At 38.6% G+C, this 20024-nt stretch overlaps 1 long non-coding RNA gene across 1 annotated transcript; it reads left to right on the top strand.

The window, feature by feature from the left end:
* Nucleotides 1-8407: 8407 nt before the first annotated feature.
* Nucleotides 8408-10318, top strand: LOC112604449. Its single transcript, XR_003115233.1, has 2 exons — nt 8408-8491; nt 9186-10318. It is a non-coding gene; the product is annotated as an uncharacterized LOC112604449 (long non-coding RNA).
* Nucleotides 10319-20024: the final 9706 nt, after the last annotated feature.

The following is a 20024-nucleotide window of genomic DNA, read 5'->3' as shown; positions in this document are numbered from 1 at the left end:
GATCAGTGCCTGATATGAATTATACACTGGGCCAAAAGTTTTCATATTTGCTATTTCATTTAATTTCTATATAGCCATGCAAAATAGGTGTTTTGACATGGGGGGAAAACAGTCTCAGAGAGTTTTACTAATTTGTTCAAAGTCTCACAGATAATAAGTAATGGAGCTGAAATTTCAAACCAGGTTGTTATTTAACTCCAAAGCTGAAGCTATTTGTAATTTGGTAACTATCTCTAAATTTAAAAAAAAAAAAAAAAAAAGGAAAAAAAGTTATATTCATTATAGGACTTTAAAAATATAAAGTACTTTCACACATATTTGGTCTTTATAACTAGTCATTAATCCCAGTTGATGGATGGGAAAATTGAAGCCCAGTGAGATTATTCAAGGTCATGGAGTGAACAAGTGGCAGATTGGAAATGCAACCCAAGCTTTCGGACTGCAAAGTTTTGAGCCTTTCCAACATCCTTTTAAGAAGTCTGGAGATCATTTTGTAAGCAGTGGAAAGAGTTAGTGAACATTTTTGAGAAGGGGATGACGTAAACAATAATGTTTAAAAAGATTAGTTTGAGTTCGCATAGAAGATGGTCTGGAATGCACAGAGACAAGAACGTTAATTATTAAGCTATTGTAAAAACACAGTAATGATGTAGACCTGAACAAAGAATGTTTGGTGATAAACATAGAAGAAACAAATTAGAGGCATTTGGAATCAGAATTTACAGGATTTAGCTTCTGACTGCATCTACCGTGAGATAGGAGGACCATGCCTAAATAATAATGGAGGTGGGGACAATGATAGCTAAGAAGAGGTAGATTTGGATGGAGAGAAATAGCCATCCAAATGGATGTGTCCTGTGAGAGCTGGACAGGGAGATGTGGGATCATATAGTAGGGCTATGTAACAAGTCCCTCTATAGTAGGGTTTGTTTAAGCTAAACTGTAAGTACACAGAGCCAGTGAGGGTCTGGTTTATTTCTGCATCCCCAGAGCCAGGACAGTTCTTGGCACTCAGTAAATATTTGTTAACTTTGAAACTGGATGAAGATCTTTAAGGATGGTAGAATTTTTTGAAAAATGTTCAAAGACAGAAAGCAAAAAGAAGAAAATATTTGAGGAAAGATTTGATAGAAACCAAGAAGCATTATGTAAAGGAAGTTGTGGAGAGAGAGTTACAAGAGTGTGAGATGCCACAGAGAGGCATTGTTGGAAGGGGATCAAAGATAGTGTTACTGAAGTAAAAGTTCAGGAAGAGAGATCGGAAGTCAAATTGCAAAGAACTGAAGAGGAATGAGGGGGAGAACTGGAACCAGGCAGCAGAGAGTACTTTTTCAAAAAGTTTGGTGGTAAAGGAAAAGGGAGCAATGAGAAAACACCTTAAGGAAGAAGCAGGGTCAAGGAGGAATTGCAAAGGCACGTGTAGCTCAAGGGAAAGGAGCCAGAGAAGAGAGGTAAATTGAAAATACAAGCAAAATGAAGCTCAAGGAAATGGAGGAAGATGAGATTGAAAAGACACAGATGGAGTGATCAGGATTAGATGCACAGATCTGAGCATGTTTCACAGAAAGGACAAGTTGAAGCCAAATTTTAGGTGAGTGATTATAGACAGTGATTGCAGAGGGAGAAGAGCAGAAGACTAAGGAAATCTTTAGAGAATGACCACAGGGAAGGGCAAAGGAGGGGTCAAAGAAACAGCAAGAGAAGTTGTGTAAATTCACTGTCAGAAAAACAGATACACAACCAACCAAGTTTGAGAAAAAGTAACAGGCCAAAGTGTCAAGTGTTGTAGAAGAGAATGAGAACTGGGAATAAATGGTATATATCAAGTGATATTTGTACAAGCAGTTCATGAACAAAAAACTTAGAATTCTTTTTTTTTTTTTTTTGGTCTGTTCAGTTAAAGCTGATACATTCCCATGCAACTAACTCAGATTTTGAGGTGAATAACAAATCTCTTTATCTATAGATGATGAGTTTAAATTGTGATGCCATTTTTCTTTCAGATGGTGTGAATGTTGAATCTAATTCAGTCCTGCTAATTTTCTTTAAAAGCATTTGAAGCAGATGGAACTAGAAAGCCTACTTCTGTAAATTCCATTTACTCATTCATGCATTGCTTTCATTCAAGAAATGTTTATTAGTGTCTACCATATACTTTGCTAGTTACTGGGGTTATGAGGGGATATGGCAGTAAACAAGAAAGACAATGTTTATTGCCTGAAAAAGTAATACCGAAAGAAGAAAAAACTTTGCTATATTGCTGCTAATAGAAAAAAATTAATTTAACTTTTAAAAACAATTGAAACAGATTAATTACAGTAAATCTATTTGAATAACTTACGTAGGCATGAAAATACTTATGAAGATTATATATGAATATGGTAATTTTCCTCTAATATTAAAACAAAATACAACATTGTTATGAGAACAACATGAAAATACATATGTACATGGAGAAAGGCTCAATAGAAATGCAAACGTGTGTGCTAAAATAAAGAAGTTATTGGTGGTCTTACTTTTGATTTTCCCTTAAATTTTTTTAAATTTTAAATTATTCTTTTTAAAAATGTCTTCTACTAATCTTAAAACAGTAAGTAGTGAGAAATATTATTTCTACTGATTTATAAATATATCCATTCTTCACATTCACAGTGGGATTTGTAAAAAGCAATCCTTGGATTTAAAACCTTTTTTTTTTTAGCAAACAAAGCTCTCAAGTTGGTGATCCTCAGGTAAAATCTAACCCACAGATATTCCACCAGTTATTTATTGCCACAAAAATGCTGCCTAAGAAGCCACCCAAAGGGCAGTGGGTTAAAACAATAACTATACCTTTTTTCTTAGGAGTCTCTGCATTAGTTGGACAGCTCCTCTGGAATTATCTTCTAAGTCAGCTGTGGGTTGGGTAGGTGGCTCTGCTGATTTTTTGCTGGACTTCCACATTTGGGACTTGCCATGATTTTGATATGACAGGCCCTAAGGGCACAGTGGAAGACCTTCCAAATAAAAGCAAGTAAGTATGGGTTGACAATGGTAAGTATCATAGTGGAAGTATTCTTGAACAAGGTTTCAGGAAGAAGAAGAAGGGAATTTCATGCAGGGAAACAACCAAAGCTCAGTGAGTCAAAATATCATAGCATTCTTGGTAAGCCCATTTTTTTTTTTAATTTTGCTATTTTGGTGGAGAGAAAGGAATACATAAAGGAATAACATGAGAGAAAGCTATTTGGGGAGTGTAGTAGTTAAGGTTCTGGTTGCAAACAACAACTCCAGCTAGTTAAGTTGACTTTAGTGGAAGGATGCTGGGGTATCTCATGGGATCCTGGGAACTGTTGAATAACCAGGGAAACTCTGGGGAACTCACTGGTAGGAATCCATAAACCGTCTTCCTGGTGAGCTGTAAACAACTCACCCTCTATGCATCTCACATCAAAATTCCAGTTTCTTGGGAAAACAAGTCTGTTTGCCCAATTTGGGTCATATTTCCACCTCCATGTTACGCAGGCATGACTCATCTGCAAGTTATGTGTATAGATATTTTGCTACTGTTCCACCCCTATGCTATGCTTGGGGGCGAGGTGTCACTGTGAGCTGTGTGGCTGCCTTAAGAGATATCTGTTGTGTCTTATTACTTGGTTGCCTTTCCCCACATGTACAATGACAAAAATGCCTTCAACCTATTCGATCCAGCCATTCCAGTACAACTCCTATACTTGCCATCTTTCTAAGCCCAAAGGCACATCCAGCTGATGGAAGGAGCATCTTGGGTTTAATAGTCTTTTAGTTATGGTATCTGAAAGTAAAATATCTATTCTTCTAATTCTGGCACAGTCTTATCTAGCTATAGTTCCTCATGGTCCTGCACTCCATGGACTAAATTGTAAGTGTAATTACTACCAATGCACTCTATAAATAACTGTTGGGGCCAGGGTGGCAATAGTTGCTACGGGAAAAAAAAAAAAAAAAAAGGAGAAAAAACCAGTGATAGTTCTTATTTTAAAAAGAAAAAAAGAGGTGGGAGGCTCTCTTGAGGCCAGGAGTTTAAGACCAGCCTAGGCAGCATTTCAAGACCCTGGCTCTAATAAAAAGTAAAAAAAAAAAAAATTTAGTCAGGCGTGGTGGCGTGCACCTGTAGTCCTAGCTACTCAGGAGGCTGAGGTGGGAGGATTGATTGAGCCCAGGAGTTCAAGGCTGCAGTGAGCAATCATCAGGCCATTGCACTCCAGCCTGGACATCAGAGCAAGACCTTGTCTTTTAGGAAAAAAAGGCGGGGAGGAGGAGTAGGTAATTTATCAGTCTTCAGACATTCCAGCAGTATATGTGGACTACTCATTCTCACTACAGCTTATAAGGCCATAGCTAGTATGTATGACTACCCATCCAGGTTTCCCTGCTTACAGTTAATATTCCAACTGATTGAGGGGCTTTGCCTAATAGAGTGATTTAAGCCTTCATTTTTAGACATCTAAGCCCTTGGTGATCATCAGCATAAAATGTGACAAATTAAACAAAAGCAAGACAGCAGATCAGAGAACAACTTTGAGGTGGAATGATTGGGAACCAGTGAATAGTTGTTCAATAAATGGTTTATATTTTACAGATGATGACACTGAAACACAAAAAATTTAGATTAACTCTTAGGTGACAAAGCCAGGATTGAAGCTCATGCGGTCAGGCTCCAGAACAACTCTTCTTCATAGTTATGTTATACTGCCCCTGCATTGTTGATATCGAAAGTAAGTGTAGGCCCTGGGCCTTCTATACCTGGGATTAAGTCACATATTCCTATTCCTCTTCAACTTTTACTAGCCTGGTGAGCAAGAAAAAGCTGCTGAATGTTTCTAAGCTCAGTCTTTTTCATTTATAAAATGGAGATATCCTTTGTGGGCCGGGCGCAGTGGCTCATGCCTGTAATCCCAGCACTTTGGGAGGCTGAGGTGGGCGGATCACGAGGTCAGGAGATACAGATCATCCTGACTAACACGGTGAAACCCTGTCTCTACTAAAAATACAAAACATTAGCCGGGTGTGGTGGGGGGTGCCTGTAGTCCCAGCTACTCGGGAGGCTGAGGCAGGAGAATGGCGTGAACCTGGGAGGCGGAGCTTGCAGTGAGCCGAGATCGCACCACTACACTCCAGCCTGGGCGGCAGAGCCAGACTCCAAAAGAAAAAAAGACAGAAAGAAAGAAAAATAGAGATACCTTTTGTGGTGGCATGATGCTTATCATGTGATAAGCACATTTATAAAAATAGTGGTGGCTTGAAGCCTAGCACATAAAGTTGAGATTTTACAAGAAAAGTAGAGATAATTGATCAAAAGATTTTTGTGACAGAACAGGAAGTTAGAAGAAGGCGAAAGGAGAAAGATCTGTGAGAGACTTGAAGAGATGAAGAGTAGATATTCTCAATACACTGTAGAAGGCATGATTAAGGGGAAGGAAGTGAGAAACATTTTTTAAAAATCATCCTCGAGCTAATTTGGAGAACAGCCACACTTTGCAATATGAGCCAAGAGATAAAATCAAATTTGTCTCTCGGGAGGGGAAAATAAGCCTCTTTTCAAGCTAAATTTCCCTGCCACCTGGTTTGTTTTCTTCATTGTAAATGAGTGCTGGGAAAAGAACGGCTTTAGAGATTCTGCCCAAGCAATTTGCAGACCATTTTCTTGGTAACCACATTGTAGCTCTTTTTTCAGTCAGGATCACACAGGATTTAATGCTGTTTTTTGACAGCAAGTATTATTTTTAACATCTATCAAATGCACCAAAATAAGCCTGAAATGTCTTATTGGAATGTATATAGGGGAAGAAAAGTGGGTTACATATATCTTTGAAATGACCTAATATAAAATTCTGCAGATGCACCTTTATAAGCTTGGTTATGTAACTTGACCTAATTCATTGTTTTGGTTAAAACCCATTTATGCCTAATGTTCCATTATTGGAACGCTAAGCTTGTGGGAGTTATTTATATCCTATGCTCAAGGTCATTGTCTGACTTTTCACAAAAAAAATTTGCGACCTCCAGCATAAATGGGTTAAGGCCAACATTTACCACAATGAGCTAGTACACTGATTAAGTGATCAATTGTAGTATTTTCAGGAGCATTTAGTGGTAAGTGGCATGTGGCTAAATTACAGGCAAAGTGATTGAGAAAGTCACTGTTCCCGAATAAATACCAGTTTACCATGATGGCATTCACCATCAAACCTATCATCTTTATTAAAGCTAAAATTAGGGTTACTGTTTACATTCAGAACAGAAATATGTATCTTTGTGATTTTCATGTATTTGGGAGAAAGGAACAACTTAAGCACAACTGAAACCTACACAGATGCTTTTCTATGTAGTGGCAGCTTAAATTTAAAGGATAACAAAATCGATTTCTATTTTTTTGGTGTAATTATATTGATTATATTGGAAAAACATGAACCAATACATTTGGCTTTAAGATTGATCTACAAACTGGTCACATACAGGTACTCATGTATACAAAATGTGTTTGATCGTTGTTTTGTTTTTTTTTTAAGATGGAGTCTCACTCTGTCACCCAGGCTGGAGTGCAGTGGTGCAATCTAGGCTCACTGCAACCTCCACTTCCCGGGTTCAGACAATTCTCCTGCCTCAGTCTCCTGAGTAGCTGGGATTACAGGTGTGCGCCACCATGCCCGGCTAATTTTTGTATTTTTAGTAGAGACGGGTTTCATTATGTTGGTAAGGCTGGTCTCAAACTCCTGACCTCGTGATCCGCCTGCCTTGGCCTCCCAAAGGGCTGGGATTACAGGTGTGAGCCACTGCGCCTGGCCTTGATCATTTTAAATTCACAAATAATACTTTGCCCCTGAGTAATAATAATAAATACATAATTTATGCATATATCACCCATAGTTAATTAGGAACATTTTATTGGCTTAATGAGCAAAATATGATCATAAAATATATGCCATCATAGCCCAGATGTATTTCAATAAAAAAGCTTAGATTATAATATCTCATAATATAAGCAAAATATCATAAAATATATGCCATCATAGCCCAGATGTATAGCAATAAAAAAGCTTAGATTATAATATCTCACAAGTCTGCATTAGCAATGACACTGTTACAAAATATAACACTTTCTGATTTAATTTTAAAGAGCTAGAGATTCATTCAGTATCTTTTTGGCATTTGAAATGAAACCTCATTTACCCTCCACACAATAGCTGATTAAAAACAGCTCTTGAAGAGGTCCCAGGCAACACACACAGAGGGGAAATGGTTAGATATGTGGGTTTATATTTTCACATTAAAATTCAATGTTATTCAGACCCACGTAGATAAATAATAAAAGTGGCATTCAAGTTGGGAATGGTAGCACAAGCCTGTAGTCTCAGCTACTCAGGAGGCTGAAATGGGAGGATCACTTGAGCACAGGAGTTTGAGGTTTTAGTGCACTGTGATTGCACCTGTGAATGGCCACTGCACTTCAGCCTGAGTAACATAGCAAGACCCCATCTCTTTTTTTAAAATGTTAAATTTATAATCAGTGAGGAAAATATAAACCATGCAATAAATGAAGGGGTCATTGGCCAAGTGTTGGAGGGAAAAAATACACCATGTTCCAAAATAAATTTCTAGTGATTTATTGTGATTTTCATGAATTTGGATGATTTGAAAGATTTTAATATAAAAATGAAACCATAGCCTTACTAGAAGAAAATATAAAGAAAAACTTATATAGTATTGGGAGGGGGGATTATATTACATGAAACATTAAGTAAAATATTTATTTTTTAAATGTTAAATAACTAAAAACTGCTTTAGAAGTCACCAGAAAATTAAAGGGCAGGCTGAGCATGGTGGATCACACCTGTAATCCCAGCTTTGGGAAGCTGAAATGGGAGGATCACTTGAGGCACGGAAGTTCGAGACCAGCCTGTGCAATATAGCAAGACCCCCATCTCTCCAAAAAAAAAAAAAAGCCAGGCATAATGGCATGTGCCTATAGTACTAGCTGCTCGGGAGGCTGAGGTGGAATGGTTGCTTAAGCCCAGGCATTTGAGGCTGCAGTAAACTATGATTGCACCATTGCACTCTAGCCTGGGTAACAGAGTGAGAACGAGACCCTGTCTTAGAAAAAAGAAAAAAAGAAAAAGGGCAAGTGCTAAATGGAAAGAGGAAAAAAAGGGACTAAGAATTAGGAAGTCTTCCATATCGGTAAGGAAAAGATAAATAGCCAAACAGAAAAATGGGCAAAGGACTTCCACTGGTAAATCAGAAAAGAAGAAATGAAAAGGATCAGCAAAGATAATTTTTTTCATTTCCATCAATAATAAAAAATGCAAATCAAAGCAACATTAAAATACCATTTTGCCTATCTAATTGGTAAGGATTATTATTATTCTTTATTTTTATTTTTATTTTATTTTTTTGAGACGGCGTCTCACTCTGTCGCCCAGGCTGGAGTACAATGGCGTGATCTCGGCTCACTGCAACCTCTGCCTCCCAGGTTCAAGCGATTCTCCTGCCTCAGCCTCCTGAGTAGCTGGGACTGCAGGCGCCCACCACCATGCCCAGCTAATTTTTATATTTTTAATAGAGACGGGGTTTTACCATGTTGGCCAGCATGGTCTCGATCTCTTGACCTCGTGATCTGCCCACCTTGGCCTCCCGGTAAGGATTATTTTTAAAGATAATACTCAGTATTAGAGAAGATACTACATCTGTTCTGGAGAGCTCTTTGATAAAATGTCTGACAAGTACATACCTTTTAACTAGCAATTCCACTTCAAAATAAAACTAAGGAAATATATGCTAAGGAAACAATTAATGATGTGTACCACAAGATGTTCATTGCAGTGTCCTTCCTTCCTCCCTCCTTTCTTTTCTTCCTCTCTCTTTCCCTTCTTTGCTCTCTCTTTTTTCTTTATCTTTTTTTGGTATATGTTTGATATTGGTGAAAAATTGAAAAAATGAAAATGAGCAACAAAAAGAGGACTGGTTAACTAAAGTATGGTAAATTCCTTCAACCAAACATCAACACTATTCAAGCAATAAAAATGACACTACAGTTAATGTATTTGAAAAGATATTCATAATATATGAATGTTGTTTTGTTTTGTTTTCTTAGACAGAGTCTTGCTGTGTCGCCAGGCTGGAGTGCAGTGGTGCTATCTCAGCTCACTGCAACCTCCACCTCCCAGGTTCAAGCGATTCTCCTGCCTCAGCCTCCCAAGTAGCTAGACCTATAGGCATGTACCACCACACCCAGCTAATTTTTGTATTTTCAGTAGAGACAGGATTTCACCATGTTGGCCAGGATGGTCTCAATCTCTTGACCTCGTTGTCTGTATTCCCTCCCAAAGTGCTGGGATTACAGGCGTGAGCCACTGCGCCTGGCATATATGAAGTTTTAAAAAATCAGAATACAGAAGAAAATGTATTGGGAGATGAGCTTCTTTCTTTCTCCAATATCACCGCCACATCACCTTCACGTATACACACACTGAAAAGATACTGAAAAGACATAATAATCATGGGAAATGGAGATTATTAGATTGTTAAATGTTCTTTTCACCTGTCTTTATTCTCTAACTTTACTATAATGAACAAATTATTTTTTGATGAGCAAAAAATATTTTAAATTTAAACATATAAAGTAACTTAGTAGTTGCCTTTTCAAAATATGTAAGAATCATTAGTTCACTAGTTGGTTAAATATGTTTTTAATCCCAACATCTTGATAATTGTCGCAAAATTGAGGGAACATTTTTTGAACTCTAAAATGCTATAGAATTGACAGATCATTTTTCAGTTCATAAGTTATTACTTATAATCAGTATTTTTTTATTGTTACTATGGCAATATTTTATACACAAGAATGGCTGAGATTAGGAATTTGTGCCCTGAAAATCATATCAACATATCAAATATGAAGTAAATAACAATTTCTTGCTTTAAATATAACAGAGATGTGGGAAGAAGTGGTAGGCAAGAGGCTCTGTGTTACCATGGGAACGATTAAGTTTTCCATGGTGCAAACCAATCTCATTCCAGCTTCAGGGTCAATGACTCACTAGCTCAGAGGGAAATGAATAAATATTTAGGTACATACCTACTATCTATACAGAGTGACTTTCATTACCCAGAGAACTGCTGTAAAATATTATTTCTTCACAAATTACACAAAACCAATCTAAATTAGTACTTTTATACATTCTATTTGGGGAGTACTTAAGGTGTATGAGCAAACAAATTGTTATCCAGGTCACTCCAGAACTGCTGTATACAGATTAAGAATTGATGTGGATACTAATTAAAATCATTAAAGAAAAATAAACACTTTGGCTAGCATTTCAATTATTTTTTAAACAGCATTTCTTAAAAGGATCCCCAAAGTAGTCTTGTAATTTGTTCATTTTAAGGATCTCTGTTACTCTGAGGCCAATCAAGGGGCTAACAGTCTAGTTGGGGAGCCGAGATAGCCATTCATCAGTAAAACATATTGAGAACCTACTATGTACCAAGCAATGTGCTGGGCACTAAGCATTAAAGAATACCTGAAACATGGCACCTGACCTCAAAAGGCTTAAAATTAGGAGACATAGATGACATGTAAGTAAATAACTGCTATAGGCAAATCTCAGCAACTGCCACATCTGCTTGCTCCTTCTAGCAGAACTCTGGCCATACTCTTCACATAGTGACCAATTCACCTGTTTTCCCTATCTACTTTACTTGCTATAGCTGAGAAAAAAAGCCGTGGCCCAAAAGTTTCTCCCCTGAGAGGAACAGGATCAGATTGTCTCTTAAGGAGTTCCCATGTGCAATACAGAGCTGAAGTTGAAGCTGAAAGGATTCATAGAAAAAGACCCAGTATAGGCCCGGTGCAGTGGCTCACGCCTGTAATCCCAGCACTATGGGAGGCCAAGGCGGGGGGATCACGAGGTCAGGAGATCGAGACCATCCTGGCTAACACAGTGATGTAACACAGTGTATTTTAGTCTCTACTAAAAATACAAACGAAATTAGCCAGGTGTGGTGGCGGGCGCTTGTAGTCCCAGCTACTCGGGAGGCTGCGGCAGGAGAATGGCATGAACCTGGGAGGCGGAGCTTGCAGTGAGCCGAGTTCCCGCCACTGCACTCCAGCCTGGGCGAGAGAGCGAGACTCCATCTCAAAAAAAAAAAAAAAAAAAAAAGACCACTATAAATCTTCAGTGTACCAAAGTTATGAGAAAGGAGAAAGCTTGCAATGCATATATAGAGGAAGTGCTGAGGAGTTGGTGGTAGCAGCAGACAAGAGAGGAGAATGGATAGAATCATGGTTACTGTCATGGTGGAGGATCCATGAACTGCAACTGAAGATCAGGGCTAGTGACATGACCCAGTTCTTAGGGCTGTCTCTATTCCTGAATATTTATTTAATATAAGATAATTCTTATATAGCATTAGGGCAAGGAAAAAAAAAGGATTCAAAGTTTCCAAGAGACTTCTGTTTCATCCATAACAGAATAATGAATTTACCTTCCCTCAATAAATAGCCATAAAATTAAATAAAGTAAATAGAACCAACTGTTTTCAGACATTGGACAATAGAAAGCAGAGAACTCTATGATCCTTGACAGAAGGGGAACAAAGAAGGTGTTAATCACAAAGCAATTTAATTTACATAACAAGGAATATATTAGACATCTATTTAGAAATCATTTGCATGAATGTTCAATATTCACTTTATTTCTAGAGTCATCCATGTGTAATCTGGGTTACATAGAGGCTGTCACATGTAAGCCAACGTTAATGTATAATGAAAGCTCATCAGTGTAATATAAGCATCTACAAGTGACCATACGGGAGAAGCGGTTAACATCAAGCTTGCCGCAATACTAAGGGAGTTACTTTTGTAAAAATTAGGCTATAGTCTCCATGATGTATTATACAACTAATTTAACTCTCTGGAAATATACCTATAATCCTACAAAATATTTGCAGATAATCAACTGCAAGTTCAGACTTAGAAATAAACAAAAGAACTACCCAGTGTTTGCTTAAATCCACTTAGGTCACTGATATACCTGAAATTCAGTAGCTTGCTGTCAGGAAGATGCCGTGCATTAACACTGAAGGAACTGTTGTGGAGAGGAAGCAGGGAATGATTAGCACTGAAACCACTGAACTTTTATAAGGAAGGAAAATTTTCTTTGTGCAGGTATGAATAATACTAACATGAAATACTGGAACATGTAGGTGGAGGATACATCATTTTGTCTATTACGGATGATGTCAAGTCATACCTAACCTGCTCATTGTATAAAACTAGTACTCCAAAGTGCCTTACTGTAAGTAATAAAAGATGTATTGACCCTCCCTATGCTATTAAGATACAGACTGAGATTCTGTAGCAAAGAGCCATCTTATGTCAGAGGTGAGAGGTCAGAGGTCAGTGCTTCAGGCTTCAGCAGGGTTCTGTTCCATGTAATCATTCAGGGTCCTAAGATCCTTCAGTCTTTTTGTTTTGCCATTCCCTAAGGTGTTGTCCTCATTTACATGGTCTTAGTTGGGTTTGAGTTCCAATCTGTGGGAAGGAAGAAAGAGAGGCCCTGAAGGGCTGGCAATTTCCCTTTAAAAAGAAACATCACAGCTGGGCATAGTGGCTTATGCCTGTAATCCCAGCACTTCGGGAGGTTGAGGCTGGAGGATCTCTTGAGGCCAGGAGTTTGACACCAGCCTGGGCAACATAGCAAGACACTGTCACTATGAAAAATACAAAAATTAGCCAGGGTGTGATGGCGTGTGCCTATAGTTCCAGCTACTCAGGAGGCTGAGGCAGGATGATTGCTTGAGCCCAGGGGGTGGAGGCTGCAGTGAGCTATGATCATGCCACTGCACTCCAGCCTGGATGACAGAGTGAGACCCTGTCTCAAAAAAAAAAAAAAAAAAAGTAAATATCATTTAGTTTAAGAAAGTGGTGTGCACATCTCATAATTCAATGGTAAGAACTTAAGTTTTGTGGTTACACTTAGTGGCAAGGGAAGCTGGGAAATGTCAGCCTGGGCAACTACGTATCCATCTAAAACTCAGCTGTTATGGAACAAAGGGAGAAAGGATTTGCGGGACAACTGGCCATCCGCTACACTGATGTTAGGCATACACTGCTCGTGGAGGTAACTAAGTTCAATTTTTTGGAAGGAATTTTGTCAATAGGTATCAAAAGCCAGAATAATGTACCTGACCTTTGATTTAAGAGAAGTTTATCCTAAGAAAATAAAATATGTGGCTGGGTGCGGTGGCTCATGCCTGTAATCCCAGCACTTTGGGAGGCCAAGATGGGTGGATCATGTGAGGTCAGGAGTTCAAGACCAGCCTGGCCAACATGGTGAAACTGCATCTCTACAAAAATACAAAAAAAAAATAGCCAGGCGTGGTGGTGGGCCCCTCTATCCCAGCTACTCAGGAGGCTGAGGCAAGAGAATCGCTTGAACCTGGGAGGCAGAGGTTGCAGTGAGCCGAGATTGTGCCACTGTACTCCAACCTGGGTGACAGAGTGAGACTCCGGCTCAAAAAAAAAAAAAAAAACCACACAAAAATGTGCATGAAGATTTAGTTACAAGGTTGTTCACTGCAGAATTATGTTAATAGCAGAAAAACTGAAAACTGTCTAAATATTTATCTCATTGCTTCCTGTGGAAGAGAGCCTTAAATGTGTCCATGGATACCAAGTGACAATAGCATTACAGTTACTGCTCCAAGAACCATAATCTCTGAGTGTTTGTTTGTAGGTGATCATTCCATGCTGTATCTACAGCCATCAGATGTTGAGTACCTACTATGTGCCTTATCCTGTTCTAGAATTTTGACATATATTATTTCATTTAATCAATCCTGCAAGGTGGATGTGAATATGTAAATAAGCAGAGGCTCAGTGAGCTTAAGGAACTTGTTTAAGGTCAAACAGCAAATAAGTAATATGGTTAGCTTTCAACTCAGTTGTGTCCAGTTCTTCCCACGCTGCTTCATGCAGAGTGGAACACGTTGCTAAGGAGAGAGCAGTGTGCACATCACAGGTGACTCTTGATAAACAACTGCCTCACCAGAGAGATTGGTGGAGACAATGCCTAGCCCTCAGGATTCATCAGGGTGTTTGTTTATCAAGAGTAGAAACCAACTTTGAACTATTTTAGGTAGAAAAGGGGACACATAAGAAAATAGCAGCATCTCACAAAGCTAAGGCAGGAATGCAAGCAGCCAGGCATCAAAAGAGCTGACACTGAAATGGAAATATCAGCAGGAACTCAGAGAGAGAGCTTACTTTATTTCTCACTTCATTTTTTTCTGCAGCATCTGGGTTTCTCAGTTATTTAAGCCATATGGCAGCTGGCAGATGGCAGCAACAGCTTTCATATTTACTTTTTACAGTTCCAACCACATGGAAAGACACATTCTCTCTCTGCTCCTATCCCCACTTCCAGATTCCTTGGGAAGGGACTCTGCTCAGCTTGAGTCAGCATCCTATTTCCAGTCCAGTCACTGGCCAGAGGGAGGATGGGGGACACTGTACACGGCTCTGCCATAGCTGAGGGGACCAGTTAATGGGTTCTTTGTGAGCCATCAAGATATTCCAAAAAGTGTCTAGAAGATACTTTTCCATGTGACTCTGGACTGACCTAGTTCTCCCCTCCACCACCATTTCTTGATTGTAGTTCTCAAGAATAATTTAAAAATATGCTGGGAATGCACTATCATTAGAGAGGAACTGCCTGAAACAGCCTGGGCCTTGTGCTGGGCCAGTCAGGGATGTGATTTTCTGCAGTTACACAGATATACTTTCTTGATGTATCTCTTGACCTTGAAACTCAGACTAAAAGGGAATTGAGAGAAGTATTATTTTTTTGTTTTTGTCTGTGACAATTGTTACTACAAAAATAAGCAATTATCTTTCTCTACAAGTAACAATGACGAAGTTTGTCCAAAAGAATTTATTTCACCCCCTTAACATCTTGCTCAACTGATTTGATGGTAACAAATTTAAATGCTAATAAATGGACTGATTCAAATAATCTATCACTAAAAAATATAGATGTATATTCTGATATTTGTAGTACTGCTTATTGACAAGTAGCAAGGGTTTGTTTGTTTGTTTGTTGTTTTCCCCAGAAACATCTGGCTTGCTTGTAATGCACATTAGCCATAGATTGCACTGGAAGAAAGGCAGAGAAGGATAGAAAACACTCAGGCAGGGACAAACCTGGGATAGCATTTCCAGTATATCAAAATAAGGCCAGTTCTTTTTATTAAATCTCAAAAGTACTCTATTTGGAGCATATACAAAAATAATTCATTTGGAAAATTACACCAACAATTAATAGCTTGTGTGGCCTCAACTAGCATGACATAAAGTAATACAATCTTAAAACCTTGAGCTACTGTAATCTGGAAGGATACTTAATAATGTTACACAGGAAGTTATGTGGCAACTATTTTCTGTCCAATGGGGAGAAGGAGTTTACAGCTTAGATTCTATAGACAGTCCTCGATTTAAGATGGTTTGATTAAGTTTTTGAATTTACAATGTTGCAAAAGCAAAATGCAATCAGTAGAAGCCATGCTTCTAGTAATCATACAATCATTTTGTTTTTCACTTTTAGTGTAAAATTAAATAAATTACATGAGATATTCAAAACTTTATTATAAAATAGGCTTTGTGTTAGATGATTTTGCCCAAATGTAGGCAATGTAAGTGTTCTGAGCATGTCTAAGGTAGTCTAGGCTAAGCTGTGATGTTTGGTAGGTTAGTTGTATTAAATACACTTTCGACTTACGGACATTTTCAACTTATTTTGGGTTTATTGGGACTTCTCCCTATCATAAGTTGAGAAGCATCTGTAATTTGTAAATTATTCTTTTATATAAAAAGATTTAAAAGATCTTTCTCCTCTTCACATTATGGAAAGAACACTTTGGAGAGAGAGAGACAAAGGCCATGCCCCAGTAATGAGCAGAAGGCATTTGCAGAAATAATTAAATTCTAGTTAGAAATGCCATTGATAAGAAATTGGCACATAAGGTAAAATTTAGGTTTCAGTTTAAATGTCCCTTCCTCCAGGAAGCCTTTTATTATCTTCTTGGACTAGCTTTGAAGCTCCTGCTCTGAACTTTCATAGAGTTTCCAGATTGTATGGGACGTATTTATAGTAATTAATAGATTATACATTATTTATTTGAAATTCAAATTTGACTGAGCATCCTATATTTTATCTAACAATCCTACCTATATTTCATCTTTTCTTTTTAAGCACCTACTAAATTTCATTGTGATTGCTTATTTAAGAGAGTAAGCTCTGTAAGGTCAGGGTCTATGTCTATCTGGCTTACATTTGTATTTCTTTCTTTTTTTTTTTTTTGAGATAGAGTCTCCCTTTGTCTCCCAAGCTGGGGTGCAGTGGTACCATCTCGGCTCACTGCAACCTCTGCCTCCCGGGTTCAAGCAATTCTCTTGCCTCAGCATCCTGAGTAGCTGGGACTACAGGCGTGTGCCACCACACCTGGCTAATTTTTTTTTTGTATTTTTAGTGGAGATGGGGTTTCACGGTGTTAGCCAGGATGGTCTCGATCTCCTGACCTCGTGATCTGCCCACCTCAGCCTCCCAAAGTTCTGGGATTACAGGCGTGAGCCACCGCGACCGGCCTGTCAGATTTTTAAAAATATATTTATACATCATGTAATTTCAAGTACTCAAACTTTGTTTATGCTCTTCTCTTTCCCTAAATAGAATTTCCTTTCATCTCTGGTAAAAGTCAACTCTCTAACTACTACATCTCCCAGCCGAACAGGTAACCATGTTCACTGGACCTGCTTTAAATATATATTCCTTAATGCTGCCCATAGCCAGACTATGCTTCCTTAGTCCATTCACTCTTCCACTACCTCTTGCCTTTTCTTTCCTCAAGCTTTCAAGAACTCCTCCCTCATCCTCATTCTCAGCAGATGATCTTGTTTCCTATTTCACTGTAAAAGGAGAAGCCATGGGCTGGCCGCGGTGGCTCATTCCTAAAATCCCAGCACTTTGGGAGGCTGAGGCGGGCAGATCACCTGAGGCTGGGAGTTTGAGACCAGCCTGACCAACATAGAGAAACCCCGTTGCTACTAAAAATATAAAATTAGCCAGGCATGTTGGCGGGTGCCTGCAATCCCAGCTACTCAGGAGGCTGAGGCAGGAGAATTGAAACCAGGAGGAAGAGGTTGCGGTGAGCCGAGATCACACCATTACACTCCAGCCTGGGCAACAAGAGCGAAACTCTGTCTCTAAAAAAAAAAACAACAACAAAAAAAGCCATAAGAAGGAAATTGGCACAAAAAGGACAGCCCATCATGTTCTTTTTGGGCCTAATTCTCTTCACCCATTTCCCCTGTTCCCCAACTCTTACTAGACCCCAGGCCATTTTGTTGCTAATCTGTTGGGCCAAAGGAAAAAAGTAATGGAGAACTAATGAAAATAATAATATGTTTGTTGTATTTGTAATGTATTTCAAATAACTGATATCGTGCTTCCAGAAGATTTTTCTAACAGTGTTTGCAAGCTATAAAATAGTGTTTTCACTTAGAAAAGGCCAGATATAGTGGTTCATGCCTGTAATCCCAGCACTTTGAGAGGCCGAGGTGAGTGAATCACTTGAGGTCAGGAGTTTGAGACCAACCTGGCCAACACGGCCAAACCCTGCTTATACTAAAAATACGAAAATTAGCCAGGCATGCTGGTACATGCCTGTAATCCCAGCTACTTGGGAGGCTGAGGCAGGAGAATTGCTTGAACCTGGGAGGCAGAGGTTGCAGTGAGCCAAGATCCTGCCATTGCACTCCAGCCTGGGCAACTCCATCTCAAAAAAAAAAAAAAAAAAAAAAGGCAGAATTACCATTCTCATCCAGCTTAATCTGTAATAGCCTCAAAACCCTAAGAGTGCTCTGAGGTCTACCCAAATCCTCTCCTAGGCCTACCAAATAGTCTCCTTTCTAAGATAAGATACTATATTAATGCTCATTTAAGCAGTGGCTTTCACACTTTTGTTGTTTATTTCCCACAATAAGAAATATATTTTACATCAAGACAGTTCAAACACATACAGTCACATTTATGACTGAAACAAAAGTTCACGAGACCATAGTTATCTTTATGATATGCAATGATAAGTCAAAGCTCCTAGTTTGGAAGATACTACATTAAAGAATAATTAGAGGAAGCATAGGCTAAGCTAGGCGCGGTGGCTCATGCCTCTAATAGACAAAATCTTTAAGATTCCACATATAGCTAGATGAACATTAGTTTGGAACCTCCTCAACTATAACTCCCCACCCTCCACATACACACAAAAAGGAGTGTCCACATGCATGATGAAGCTGCTTGACTATGAATAAATGACTCATATGACTATTTGTCTAAGTGGTAAAAAGCAAAGTTAATGTAGGAACAAGTAAGGTAAAATCAAGTAGGGGAAGGGAACAGCTCCTCCCTGCTGTTCTTTTTTGTTCTCTACCAGCATAAACACTGCTATCCAAGTAGCCTCTGCATTACAGAGGGCTGAAAATTAAGTCCTGAATTGGGGAAAGGGACTAGATGGATTCGATGGTTTCTAAGTTACTTTTAAATCTTAAAACTTTATTCTCTCAATATATATTTACTGATTGCTTAAAACATACCAGGCACCATGCCAGGAGATAAGGATCCAATAGTGAATAAGAGAAACAGTGCTGATGCTTTTGGAAAGCTCATATTCAAGCTGGGGAGACAAACAACATACAAGTAAGTAAATACAATGAAATTAATGATGTGAAGGAAGTAACAAAGTCCAATGGTAGAGAATAATAGGGGTAATCTACTACTATTCTTATCTATTATTATTAATTACTACCATTACTATTATGGTAGGAGTTTGACTGTATGCTGTGTCAAATGGGCAGCCATCAAAAGTATTTAAACAAGGAAGTGACATGATATGGTTTTAAAAGAACACTATATTGTGTGGAGAATGTTTGGAGGTGGAAAGAATAAAAGTAGGAAAATTATTTTAGAAGTCTAGGCAAGACATGATAGGGATTGGATTATGGTGGTGACAAACTAAAATCCTGTTTTGTTTGCAATTAATAGACAATGAAAAAGTATTTCTGAATATTGACTTGAAAATCTTGCTTATTTTGCCTCCAAAGCATACATTTTTTCCCCATATTTGCTAAATCATTTAAATCCAAGGGTTCCAAACTTTTTTTTTTTTTTTTTTTTTGCACACAGTATGCTAGTGGTGGTTGCTTTTAATATCCCAGAGCTCCGTAGTCAAGAGAGTGTAGGAGTTGGTTGGGGTGGAAGGACTGGCATAAGTTGAGACTAGTGGAAAGAAGCTGGTGCCAAGTTGTTGTGCAGAATAGGGCATAGGTGCATACTATAGCTCCCTGGGAATTCTGTGAAGCTTGGGACAGTGTTAAATATTCTGTATGGACAAGGCCCACCTTAGTCAAACAGGGGAAAAGAAAGATATATAATCTACAAGTTCACTCTGGAAAGTCATAGGTATCAGGGTAAGAGAGCATTATTTGCATGAGGGTCTCAAAGCTTCTTGGAAGAAATGATACAAGAATTTGGAGTGATGATTATTACCCTAGGATACCATGATTGTATATCCTAAACCAAATAAGAGGAGACTTTTTCTAGCCATATTGGGTGAAAGTGAATGGGGCTGCCTGGGAGGGCAGGAAATTCATCTTAAGGTTGCAGAAAACTAAGATATGTGGCTAGTGTTAGGACAGCAGCTGTCTGCATGTGATGAATTATTTGTTATGATACAGATTAATGTTTCTCTGGCCTAGTCTCTGAGAAAACTTAAGTCTTTAACAAAGAACTGAAGAAAAGTTTAAAGAAAAAGACTGCCTCTTGGAGGATTAAATTGAGTTAGCCTAAGGGCCAACTTTCAGCTAAGAGAGCTGTTATAATCAGCAGAAGGAAGGAGGTAGGAATCCCTCTCCCTACCCCACCCCTATCAACTTTGAGTAGAGCCCCAGC

The sequence above is a fragment of the Theropithecus gelada genome, chromosome 1, assembly GCF_003255815.1.
Source record: "Theropithecus gelada isolate Dixy chromosome 1, Tgel_1.0, whole genome shotgun sequence".
Lineage (NCBI taxonomy): Eukaryota > Metazoa > Chordata > Mammalia > Primates > Cercopithecidae > Theropithecus > Theropithecus gelada.
The sequence above is the reverse complement of the archived record's forward strand: the minus strand, read 5'-3'. Positions and strand labels throughout refer to the sequence as shown.